The following is a 13,235-nucleotide window of genomic DNA, read 5'->3' as shown; positions in this document are numbered from 1 at the left end:
AGTACATTTACCATATACACTTAATACAATTTAAACATTCAACCAGAGCATCGTTTAGCATTGTCTCCTGCTGCTGCTTTTTTCTTTGCACACAGATGTCCAGCAGGGTAGTTGGAATGGCAAAATAACCTGCTGAAATGCATTGGCAATCATTGGTATTTATATCCCAGACAGTTAGAGCAAGGAGTAAGTATGAAGGCAGATTAAAGAACTCCTTTTTGAAGAAGTTTTTGGAAGTCTTTTCTGTTCTGAGCTGGAAGAAATCACATTTCTCCAAACATTTTTGTAAAACAGAATTATGTTAAATTACCAGATCTGTACTGAAAAGAACTGAATTTTATTTTGTTTCATCTCTAAGGAGTTCAAAGAATCCATCCTGAATCTCTAAAACCTTTCTCTTGATATCCTTGAAATCAATATTTAACTGCAAACCATCTTCACTCCAACAAACATGCACTTTCAAAAGAAAGGATATATTAATTGAAAATGTTCTTAACAGCTCTAGTCTGAATGAAACTACCCATCAGTTTACTCTTCACTGACTCATTAGTATGGTATTAAATTTATGACTACAATGAAAAAAAAATCAGCTATGGGTAATTGAACCCCATTGTAAAGAACCGTGTTAAAATGTACTTAGTTATGCTCAAAGCTAATGTTATTTGTTAAATCTCCTAAGAGAGAATTAGCAGTTGAAGTTTTGTTTTCATAGCATTAATTATTATTCTTGATGCTGCCGTGAGGCATCTTTGACTCACTGTAACTTTTCAGGGAGAGTCTATGTGACAAGATTACTCCTTATTGAGGAAATAGCACCATTAAGGAAGAGCAGGGTAGGTGAAAAATGGGACAAGGAGCAGGTGTAGTGTGGGGTGATGGATCCACAGTTAAGGTTTCCCCAGGAGATGTTTGCTGGCTGTAACATGGTTGTGATTTTCTTGTAAGTGTAAAAGACCCAGCCCAAAGACAGTGTGGATCCAGCTGCTGAGTTTAGTTTTGTAGCTTGAGCTGTAGAAATCTGTGATTTTTATTCTAAGTTATGTCAGCCCCCATGGAAGTCTTCATAAAGTGTTTGAGTGTTTTCTGTAAATGAAGTCAAAGGAGAAACTTTGCACTACAGGGCATGATGCACCTCATCATCTTACCTGATCCTGAGAAGTAAATATGCATGAGTTTATCCAAAGTTTAAAGGAAAGTTGCCTGGAAACCCCTGGTTGTGTGGGAGCAAGCCAAGGATCCATGTACAAACCCATACATTCATAACCATTGTGGAATCTCTGCTTCAGCTGCAGGGCATGGGAGCGAGTAACCTGTTTCTGCTTCTGCTTTTCACATATGAACTGAAGCAAAGCCATCAATGTTGACTGTGAAGACGTATTCCTTTTACCCCACCAGAAATGTCCTGATTTACAGCTGTCTGCTACAGCTGCCCATTTTCTAGGTTTAATGGTACCAGAATATAACTGCTTGCTGTGCTGTGTGCATTGGACCCCCCTTCAAGTAGAGACCAGAAAATGTTGAGGTTAAGGGAGAAGTGGTCCAAACATTGGCAAAGCTGAAAGCTCAGTATAAAAATTCCACTTTGTAAAATGCAAGGTTTTCACTCAGGTTGCATTTTGAAGCTGCAAATATATGACATTCCAATGGTCTGTTGGATTCTTTATCCTTATTCAGAAGACAAATAGATGTGTGTGTATGTGAATGCATATATATTTGACGGAAATTATTACTGGGATTTTTTTATTTTTTTCTTCCAGCCCAAGTGCAATTACATTACAGATCAGAAAGACCTTTATGGTAGCCTTCACTATTTTATTACCAGTGAACGATTGCTCCAAACTGCACCTACTTCAAAATTGCTTTTGCAATACCAAGCAATGGTCCTTGTGCAGCTTCCCCTGACAGATTATACAGGTGTATCTTCCCTGAGAATTTTGGGTAGAGATAAGCAATGAGATTAAAACCATGCTTGTTTTCAGAATGTGATATTTAGGTTTTATATTCCTGTGAGCATGAATACATGTTTTTTTCAAGAGATGGCCTAAGCCATGTGAGGTTGTGGGTGCCTTCAGCTTTCTTGATGCTCAGAATCAAGCCTTTGCACAAGTTTTGTAAAACCTCAGGTAAATTCTGGTAGTGTCTTTGAATATTTACAGTGAAAACAAGGGATTAATAGATTTTAAAAATAAAGTGAGAGCATCTTGATTCCTGAAGTTATCAGAATGTTTGATGTAATCAGAAAAGCTGAAAAGAGCCTTACAATGTAGCTAATTTATAATTATTATTTTATGCATGTAACACATTTTTTATTCTATAAAATTACATATATTAAATGCGATTATTGTACGCACATAGAGAGCAGGCCCACTCAAGGAGACAGTCTGGCTGGCTGCAAGAGTCTGCTAAAATTATAATTTGTGCTTGCTACAAGCCTGAGAATGGCTCAGAGCAGAATCTTTTGTTGAATGAAAGGCTGCTTCAATATTAAGTCTGTTTCAACGACTGAATCAAGCTACAGCTTTGTAATTCCTTGTGATTTACAGTATCAGTTTAAAACTGAAATGTTATTTGATCAGATTTGAGGATGTTAACTTCCACCTTCTATAGCGCTTTATCTGCATCTGACCATGTCCTGCTGAATAACAATTCACTAAAGAACCTGTATCAACCTGAAGTCATTTAAAAAGAAGAATTATGCAAATGGTCTCTCTTTATTTGGCTGTGCAGTAAGAGATCTTTCAAAGAAAAGAATAAGATGTAATTTCAACACACTTAGAAGTGGTGCTTCTAGGGGAAAAGGAAATCTTTGAAGAAGCAATTTGTAGGCAGAGGTATTGTGCTAGAATGTGTAAATTGATGATTATTTACTAGTGAGCCTGTGAAGGAGAGAGACACATGCCACCTTTTATCAACGGGTAGCTGCTGCACCAGAAGCGGAATTCATGATGTTTTTACAGTGTCTATTTTCACTTTCATTGCTTGCCAGGGATGTAATGCTGATTTCTCCATTTAAATTGCAAAAGTAGAAGAAATCATTTAATGTGGCAGGTTCCTGTTCTGCAGAAACTTGCATGACTGGGATGGCATTGCTCTGTAATATACATTATATTTTTGAATGTCTCCCCAGATTATGAAGTATTGTCAGCAAAATCCACTATTTGCACCCAACTGAAGGCTGGAAAGAGGTTTTAAGATCCGTGCAGAGAGGAAAATTAAGTCTTTGCACTTCTTCATGGGAAGGAGCTCTGCTGAGCTCCTTATGTTTGAGGAGATGTTCCAGTACTGGACTGTAGTCACCTTACCCTTTACTCGTCTTGGTCTGCCCTCTTGAGTCTCATATCTGCCTTTGCCTCTGTCAGGTGGCAGAGCAGATGCAGAGCCAGGCACTTGAATTCCCATAAGTGAAAGAAGGCATTGAACCTGTATTCTGCCCTGTGGATGTGTTTCCTGTAGCTCTGGATGAGGCTGGATGTTAGATGATTCTCCTCTTTAATGCATTTCATACTGGCTGGCTTTTGGTTGCTTCCTTTGGTTATCTGGGGGTTTCGTTGTCTCATCTGCCTGTCCTGCTGTGGTCTTTGCATGGGCTGTGAATGTGCTGAACTGTGAGATCCAATCCAAAGGAGCTTCAGACTGTGCTAGGACATGCTTTGAAAAGCCCTGGGTGCAAAGCTTTGCCTCTCTGCAGATATGTTAGAGATGTTTCCAGAGGAAAGAAGCTGCTGGGAAAATAGCAAATGCAAAATGGTGAACCAAATACATAACCTATATATATAAAGAACCATCTATACCCTTATTATAAAGAGGAACAAGAAGGAGCTAAACAGTGTGGTTGAAAAGAAAACACTCTATTGAAAACTTAAGGGGTGAAATCACCTTTTTATAGATCTTGCAAAGGTTCTCTGGGTGCTGGATCTCAGAAGATGACTGGCAGTGGCTCAGACACTACTCTTGAACATGAAACGGACATGTGGGCACAGCTGCAAAAAAGGTAACTTGTAAACATGTAAGTTGCCTGTGGCTAGAGACAAGACCTTCCTGATGTCTGCATTTAGTTTGTGAGAGCAAAACACTGTGCTCTTCAATTCAGAGCTCTGGCATCCCTAGGATGTGTGAGCCTGAAGGGGAGGTAGGTGGGACAGGAGAGCTCAGAGAGAAAACAAAGTTCAATGAAAATTATTAAGGATTTTTAGGGAAGGAAATGATTTTTTTCTCTTCTTCCTCATGCTGCTTGCCAGCTCAACAGTTGCACACTGAGAGCTCAGACATCTGTGCGCATCAGGTGGGCTGTAGAAGCCTTCCTCATTTTGGACCTGTAACACCAAAACAATTGTCCAGGCAAACTCAATGCACAAGACTCCCAATGTCCCTTACAACAGACAGTACAAATATGATGAGAAGCCTTTGAAACCTTTTCTTTTCCTATCCTGGGAGGACAAGAACATGTTGCAAGAAGCAATAAATCAACATACTTCAACACTTCTTGATATATTTTTTCTTTAAGGGCTTATTAGACTTTTTCTGGATTTGCTCTGAAAATCTAACTAAAACACAAGATCCAAATTATCACCAGTGCAAGAAACCTTTTCTGCTGTTTTATCTATGAGAAAAATGCTTTCCTCATGCCAGTCCTCTGATGTACGCATTGCTGTAGATACGCCACAGTTTAAAGAATGGTCTGTTTACTGTTTGGATAGCTTCAAAGAGTAAGGTTTTTTTTCCCCCTGGAACAAAGCTCTTCCTTAGCAAGATAAGTACAAAGTGCTTAATAGTGCCTCTCTCTTTCACTCTCAAGATTTCTCCTTCTTTTTTTTGTCCTTTATCTCTGCCTACTCATATGTATTTTAAAGTGGACCTGATACACTGGTGTCATACATTCACACCACTTTAACAAATGATGCTGCTTCTGTGTAATTAATGCAAAGATGCTGATACCATTATGCCAGGTGGACCGAGTGCTATCTGAGTTTCTGCGAATGTCCCCAGCACATAGTCTTTCTTCCTGAAGGAAAGGAAGGGATATGAACCATCCCTGTGCTTTTGCCCTACTGGAACATGACTTCATGCAGAATGCAAGACGAAGAAGCTGAAGGAGGGGAAAGGATTGCGGGTTTTATCCTGGGCTGAGTGTGCTGGACTGATCAGACTGGGAGGAGCATTGGCTCTAAAATACTGAGGTGTCCCAGATCTCTGCGGGTCCTGGCATCAGCTTGAACACACATGCAGAGAAAAGCTCTGCAGGTACAGTTGTAATGTTGCTGAGATTCCACTTGAGATATATTATTAGTATAACATTAGTATAACATAACAATGAAATGGCACTTACTGCAAATTGCCACCCCACCTCTAAAATGCTGCCTTGTAAAAGCAAAGAAGATGTTTCCTGGTACAGCCTGGAAAAAGATAGGGGCATACAACTGCCTCTCACCTCAGGAGCTTGTTGAGAGTCTCATCCTGCCACACATGGTGCCACTTCTGTGCCAGTGACGCCAGCACGGGTACCTTGCCTGCCTTTCCCTGTTCTGCATGTCACTTTCCCTCTTTGTTCCTGCCTGTGCTAGGCTCTGTGCTTTATGAGAAAGAGACTTGGTCTTTGGTCTTATGTCTTCAAGCTTGCAGCATCATAAAAGCAAATTTTTTTGCTTTTCTTTATTCTGGTCTCAGCTGAATCCGTCATCCTTATCTTAGGTGCAGGACTGAGTCTTACCAGCCTCATGGACCAACTCTGGACCCTTTCCTGCACACTAATGTTGAATTTGCCATCTTCTCTTTCCTTGGCACCACCTTTGATTTGAATAATAGACTGTGTGCCACATGCGGTCACCCTGCAATTCCATTTTTGAATTCCCTCTTGCATAAATTCGGGTAGGTCTTGGAATCATTTAAATTTTCTTTTATTAATTTACCAAAGTCTATGGTTTCTGTGTTGTGGACAGAAATTCATTTAATTCCTCTGTTCTGGACTTATCTTCTGTGAGCGCTTCTTTTCCATCTCACTTGTATACTGCTCCCTCCATCTCCCTGGCAGGTTTCCCCCCCAGATTTTGCTAATGATTGAAAAGAATACTTTTGTTTTAGTGTAAGTTTAATTTCTTAAGTCCTGTAACTGCAGTGACTGTTTCATTTAAAGTATTATCCTTCACATGAAGTCTAATATTGTCCCTGCTCTCTTCTAGTTAGTATTTAATACTTTTTTGTTGTTCTTTTCACATGATTTGATAGCGATTTGGTTTTGGTCTTTCTTTTTCCATTTATTGTGATGTCTTCTTGTGTCTCCTGCTTATTGTGTCAGTAAAGTACCCCTCAGCTGAAAGTGAGGATCTTGCCTGTCTCTTCTGTACATCGTCATCACTCGTTGATTCTGTTGGGAGGTGAAATACAAAATGTGGTCACTCTGGAGTAGTCAGTTTACAATATGCTTGAGACTTAAAAATATAAAGTCCTTTTTCTTATGGAATGTAGCTTCAAAACTCATTCAGCTGCAAAGTCACTGTGAACAAGTGTCATGAAAATATTTGAATTTCAAATTTAAGGGCAGGAATTTAGACCTTGAAAGCATAAGGGAACTTTCAAACTAATTTCCATCTCTGCTGCCATTGTTTCATTTGCACCCAGCTAAGAGAAAATCCAAAGAAATTACTGTATTATGGTAATTTCACCTCCAGGTTTAATTAGAATATATTAAAGATGTCATAATCAAATAAAACAATGTGAAAGAATCTTTTACAGTCATTGGGGTGATTTCAGCCAATGTTGGAGGTCTAAGAACTGAAGAAAGGATGTAATTCTCTGGAGTGGTGTAAGTGTGACCGAACTATTCCACATGAGTTTTTTGGTTTGCACTTTTAGGCTAAAGTCTACTGGTTTCTTGCCCACATCTTCTGATGATCTCTTATTATTCCTGGCTGGAAGGTCTACAGAATGTCTGCATATATATAGTATGAAGAAGATAACATCATTATGCTTTTATAGTTTTTTTTTTATATATATTAGATGTTTTTAGGTGACTAACATTTGTTTTATCTTTCAGATATGAAACTGCACATCTATAACTTGCTATTGTGTTGAATAGATTAGATATCAAGCAGGAATTGTAAATGAAGTAGGTTTTGATTATAACTGTATAAATGAATTGAATATCAAATAAAAGAACTCTAGGAATATTTCTCAAAAAGAAAGAAGATTGTGCATGTCTTATAAACACGATTTTTTCATTGTAGCTTAAATAACTAATCTAAATGCGACTTAAATATACTAATTTTTCATTAAACCGGTTGAAAATGAAGCACAACAGAATGAATTGCTAATGTACCCCAGATTCAAGGTATTTCTTAAAGTCTTGCTGGCACTGAGTTAAATATTTCTGTGAATCTTTAGTGTGCTGCTACATGTTGCCACTTGGTCAGGGTCTGAACTACAGAACTGTCAAAATTAAAAGCGATGAGATGCACAATGAAATGTTACAGTTAAGTCCTCTAATGGGACCTATAACAGGCTGCTATTGTCTTAGCAATAGCTGGGAACCTTTGATCAAGATATTTAAGAATTATGATCAGCAGATTTTATTCACTCCAGAAATGAAAAGTGAAGAACAGAATACTTGTGGGGGAAGGATCACCACATCTTACCTTTTTATTGCTCCATCTTTGCTTCATGGAAAACTGCAGGGATGCTAGTAGGCTTGCTCTGAGTGCTTCTGCAGTGCTTGCTCTTGTTTCTGATCTCAGAAATGAATGAGTACAAAGTTTCTTTAGATGTAGATTTACCTTATGTCTCTTGTTTCTAGTCCCAACAGACTAAAAATGAATGTACATTCTTTCATATTGCCTCTTGAAGTCATGAATGGTGTCACTCCTCCTTCTCCACATGTGAGGGCCTACTACTGCCTGTGCAGATAAGGATTAGGGACCTGGGCGCATTGTCTTGTCTCACGTGCAGGACAAGCATAACTACAAGCATAACTACTAACTTTTCCTCAGTTGTCATCAGAATAGTTCATGCTGTCTTCCTAGTCAAACCAACCACACAGCACTGCCAGGATACTACTGCTATTTGTTCCTTGTGTGCATTTCAGGCCACTCGGAAGCCTGGGTGAGAAGGTGGAAGGAAGTTGTAGGGAATCTTGGATGCAGGGAGCTGAGGAATAGGACTGCTGAATAAACAAGATGACTATTTTCACCGAAACCGATAGTATTTCTGTTCCCACAGTGTCCTTGTTTAAACAGATGAAGTCTCTTCAATTAAGGTCTGGGACAGCTTGATTTGTTGAGCAGAACCATGTCTAGGTAGCTTCTGAAGCTCTCCAAGGAGAAGACCCCACAGCCTCTGGGCAACCTCTACCAGGGCTCCATCGTATTGTTATTTACTTATTGTAATTGTTATTACTTATTATTTACATATTACTGCTCATCTCTGATGTGTCACAGCGGATTGCCCTACAGAGTGCCAGCACCCCCTGCCTTCTGCTGCTTGGTTGCTAAACAAAGAATGCAGGAAGCTTATCTTAGACAAACTACAAACAGGTGCTTGCAAGCAAGAGCTTTCTCTTTTACATGGGCTAATGTTTCTGTTGTTATGCTAATTGTTCCTATTCATTCCTTAGTAAGTCTTTCTAAGTAAGCTGGGATAATTGCACACAATTTAGAGCATTACAACACAACAAAGAAAATGTCCTTTAGGTTAAAAAGGTTAGGACATTAGTATCAATGCTTTTATTTAAGTAATGAAATACAACAAAATGTGCAGTTATTTTGTAATAACAGCAAGCTCAGGGAATATGGTGAGTTATTAGGCGGTTTTTTTTTTTTTTTTTTCATGTTTTCCAGCCTTACAGGTTCAGGTAATGATGAAATGCTGATGGAGTTTCCACACCTTATCCTAATTACAGCAGAGGTTAAAAAAAAACAAACTAACAAACAAACAAAAAAACCAAACAGTGGTGGCATAGGCTAACTGGCTTTGTACTTACTGAATGTTCCCACATGGGTGGGAAGATCCATGATGGACTAATGAATGCTTTCATTAATGAGTAAAAGCAAAAAATGATACCTTCATTAGTATGTTATCTTTACTAAAACTTACAGGCGCATTCATGGAATAGATTGCTCTCAGGCATAACAGTCTCAAAGCCCCAAGAAGTCAAGTCTGCTACATGCTAAACATGCTGACTCCAATCCAATGAAGTATTTGAGCCAATGCTGGACCTCAAAGCTCACAGGACCACTTGTGTCCTCACAGGTCAGTGCTTTGATGAAGTGGGGACAGGAAGGGTCAGCATTCTGTGGAGCTGAGCTTTCACTGAAATGGGACTGAATAGGAACTAGGGCACACTAAATAGGACTGAATGCAGAAGTGATCTTGTGGGCATGATACTGAGGTAGGACAGCAGATAAAAGGTATGAATACATATAAATCGCAAAGCATCAATGTACTGGTGTGCCTGCAGTCTCTGGTGGGTTTCTTCATGCATATCAACCTAGTTCCACCATATCTTCACTGCTGCTGTTGCACATTAACTGCATTAGTGTTTTGTTGTTGCTAGTATGTAAGAGTTGCATCTTCTGAATACATGCCTTATATTTGGCTTGCCATGTATGTATTTAGTATGGCCTCTGGACTGAGCCAGCTGCTTTTTGCTTTGCCTCAGTTTTCCTGCAGAAATGGGAACATCAGCAAAGACAAAGGGGGAACAGGTTGCTTAGGAATTGCTAGGATGCCGTAGTGATGGATGTCAAGGAAATACAATAATTGGAGTATTAGATCCTTGAGCACATATGTTAGACAGTGTGCTAAAATGTGCTGTGATGCATTTATTTTTTCTAGTTTTTAATTTAATAAAAATATGAGAATTTCAGTGATTGAAATGTTTGCTTGAAAAGGTAGCCAAAGTGCCAAGTAACAGAAGAGGCCCAGAGTGATTCTTTTTGTTTATAGCATATAATTCAACAAGAATTAATGGAAGCTTGCCCACATTTGATTTCCTTTATAAAATTCCGCCCCCCCCCCCCCCCGCCCTTTATGAAAAAAATGAGTTCTCAGTGAATACCTAAGCTAATTTCAGATTGATCCCTCAGATGTTGTTCTCTGTTAGAAGATTTGGATTCCAAAAGATTCCACTTTAGACCAGGCCCACGTGCTGATATTGTAGTTTCATGGCCTCCCAGACTGGAGATAGATGTCACAGGGACCACCCAGCTGTTGTGCTCTAGAGAGAGTGAAATCTGGTACCAAAGAAGTATTTATGGAAAGCAAAGTCAGCAGGAATTGGATTTTTTAAACTGGTTTTATTTTTTAATATTAAATACAAAGTTTAATCACCATTTTTGTAAATATTAAACCGTTTTAGAGTGTTTGAGGCATTCCCTTTCTTACAGATTTTCTGAAGAAGATAATTTTATATTTAAATGGCCTTTATTTTAACACACGAACAGCTAGAAGTACTTGATTGCTATATGTTTTCCTAAAAGAACGAGGTATGGTCTCCCTTAACTGTACATTTTACAGTTTATAAACCATTGAAGGAAACTCACCAGAATGCAAGTGAATTTTTTAGATACAGGTGTTTGAAAAATATGCAGAGAATTAGCCTTTGCAGTCGCTGTTAGTTTTGGTATGAAGTACTAGCAGTGACATAGTAATTCCGATCTAGGTGACAAATGAGCCCAGATTATCCATACACACCATATCAGAAACTGTACCAACCCATTCCACCTTGCCAAACACCCAGCGCCATTTCTTGGGGAAGGACTTTGCCTGATGACTGCCAAAAGGGAGAGCAGGTTCTTCTTCACTAGCTGTGGCTGGATCTGACACGTTCCCTTCCCCTTATGCTCTTCTGTCTTCCTTTTTAGAGAAGGCTTGTGATTCAGGGATGGCAAGTCACTTGTTTAAGGGCTTAACATGAAGACTTTTATATAGCAGAGGCTATTGAAGCATTTATCTTTTAAGAAACAGCATATATATCTATAGAATATGAGTGTATGTGTTTTGCAAACATCTCTGAGAAATGAATAGGTCAATTTTGGGGCTTTCCAAACTTAATAATGTCTTTTTTCTTGTCTGTCTCACTTATATGAGCTATTACACTGTAACATCATATATTTCTTGTTTTGAAGTTTGGGAAGATACATTTTTTTGTTCTTTTACAATGCATCAATATTTTATCTTTTTTTTTTTTTTAAAGAGAATTGATTAAATTGAAAAAAAAACGACAAGATATTGGAAAATACAATGCTCTTATAATCTGAGACATTCTTTGAAGGCTATACAGGATACAGGTAACAAATTCTGCTAGATGACAAAAGATGATCTTTCCTCTATCAAGGACAATGATAGAACAGCAATCTTGGACAGGTGTGATATACTTTGAAGAGCAAAGACTGTTATCGGTAGGAATTCAAGATAAAGTTTAGTGTAGAAAATCTCTACTGACAAACTTAGCAAGCATCAGCATTTCCTATGCCAGAATATATGAAGTTGTAAAACAGACAGCAGAAGGCTAATATTAAAGAATGGTACAAAGGAACAGCTCTTGTTCACCTCCTAAAAATGAGAGCATTCATAGGGTTTATTGGAGACAAATTAAATCTCATTTCCATATAGATGAGGTAAAAAGGAAAGCTACATTTCATAAATCCCTTGGCCTCATGTCTACAAAGTTTAGCCAAGAACCAAGTCAATCTTTTTAAAAACAATAGATTTTCTTTAAACCACCAAAAAATCAGACACCTTTTTGATCAAAATTCTCCACAGTATATTACCTCTAAGTGATAAATGATCTGCTGGAGATGAATGAATGGAGTGAACCCGTGTATAGACCATTCACTGACTGTGGGAAAGGTCTTAATTCAGCTGAAAGGAACTTGTTTTGGATCCCTGTTGAGCTAAAGAGGCAGAGCACGAATGGTTACATTGAACATCTGAGAAACATCAACATAACTGAATCTACTATGTTTTATTTAAACTGCAGAAAAGATAAAAAGAGAAAGAGGGAAGTGCAAGGTGAAGATGCCTCATTCTCACCCTTTATGGCCAGACCGAGGAGGAAATGGACAGTGGTTTGACAGAGAAGACAAGACTCTTTCAGGAGCCTAGAAATGTTGTAAATATATGTAGGGTGTGACTGATACAGGTCACAGAATCACATCATGGTTGGGTTGGAAGGGCCCTCTGGAGACCATCTGGTCCAACTCCCCTGCTCAAGCAGGGCCACCCAGAGCAGGGAGCTCAGGACCATGTCCAGGCAGCTTCTGGAAGCCCAGACTGTAATGTTTTAGCCAAGTTTTCATGTGAGAGAGCTTCCTTTGCCTGGAACTCCTCCCTGCCATCCCCTCTCTTCTCCTCAGCAGCTGGAGGTGCTCAGGTGTGCAGACCTCCGTCCTGCCTTGGGAAAAACCATGGTCCAGGCAGGTTTATCATGGAAGGTAAAGAAGAGATTTAGAGGCCTCTTTACCTTCCTACTCCAGGTGTTTGTCCACAGAGCTGTTCTTGCAGTTTCTCTTTCCTTCTGGCTGCAAGCACAGCTGCAGAGAACCAAGGTGTGCGCATGCACAGTTTTTTTTATAATCATGTAGCATATTTCTAGTGATAAAGGGTAAACACTTAGCAGTTACTAGCTAGCCCAGCTATGCTACAACTAGTAGATAATATCTGTGCCTTCTGAATTTCCTTTCTGCTATTAGAATATGTTCTTTCAAATAGCAAACTGCCTATCAATTACTAATCTGGCCATTGTGTAACTAATACAATAAATATGTCTCCTGTAAAGTGCAGTGAAGTAATGAGCAATTTAATGAGTTAAGCAAAGAAAGATAGAAAGTGAAAATAAGAAACCATGGAAACTAGCTCACTAATCCTAGCAGAGTGCCAGCAGACTAATGAAGACAGACGGAGAGTGAAAATGAGAATAAAAAGGAGAAACATCTCACTGAAGGCAGAGATACGAGATATCTGTGCCTTTAAAAGATTCCTGTGTTTGCTCCTTGTGCTAAGCTGACATTTCCCTTTTTCATAATTGCCTTAGAATTGTTTTCTGTCAAGGACATTGAGTCAAAAACATTATTTGCGACCAGATCCTTTTATTAGCTTTTGATTTCCTGGTCTCCTATCCCAAATTGCACAGTTTATTGGAAATTCCAAGTAGATGCTAGTATTTGGAGATGTTAATTAGTTGACCTGGCTTTCCTTCCTCCTTTTCTTCCCCCAGATTTAGTAGTAATGAGTCAGCATCAACACTC

At 38.9% G+C, this 13,235-nt stretch overlaps 1 long non-coding RNA gene across 1 annotated transcript; it reads right to left on the bottom strand.

Moving 5' to 3' along the window:
• Positions 1-2,238: 2,238 nt before the first annotated feature.
• LOC308193766 lies at positions 2,239-8,572 on the bottom strand. The gene is made up of 3 exons (XR_013949908.1): positions 7,629-8,572; positions 5,429-6,361; positions 2,239-3,719 (listed from the first exon to the last, which is right to left on the bottom strand). It is a non-coding gene; the product is annotated as an uncharacterized lncRNA (long non-coding RNA).
• Between the last annotated feature and the right edge of the window lie 4,663 nt (positions 8,573-13,235).

This window comes from Anser brachyrhynchus (assembly GCF_964034855.1).
Source record: "Anser brachyrhynchus genome assembly, chromosome: 4".
Lineage (NCBI taxonomy): Eukaryota > Metazoa > Chordata > Aves > Anseriformes > Anatidae > Anser > Anser brachyrhynchus.
This window is presented reverse-complemented; position numbering and strand designations above follow the sequence as displayed.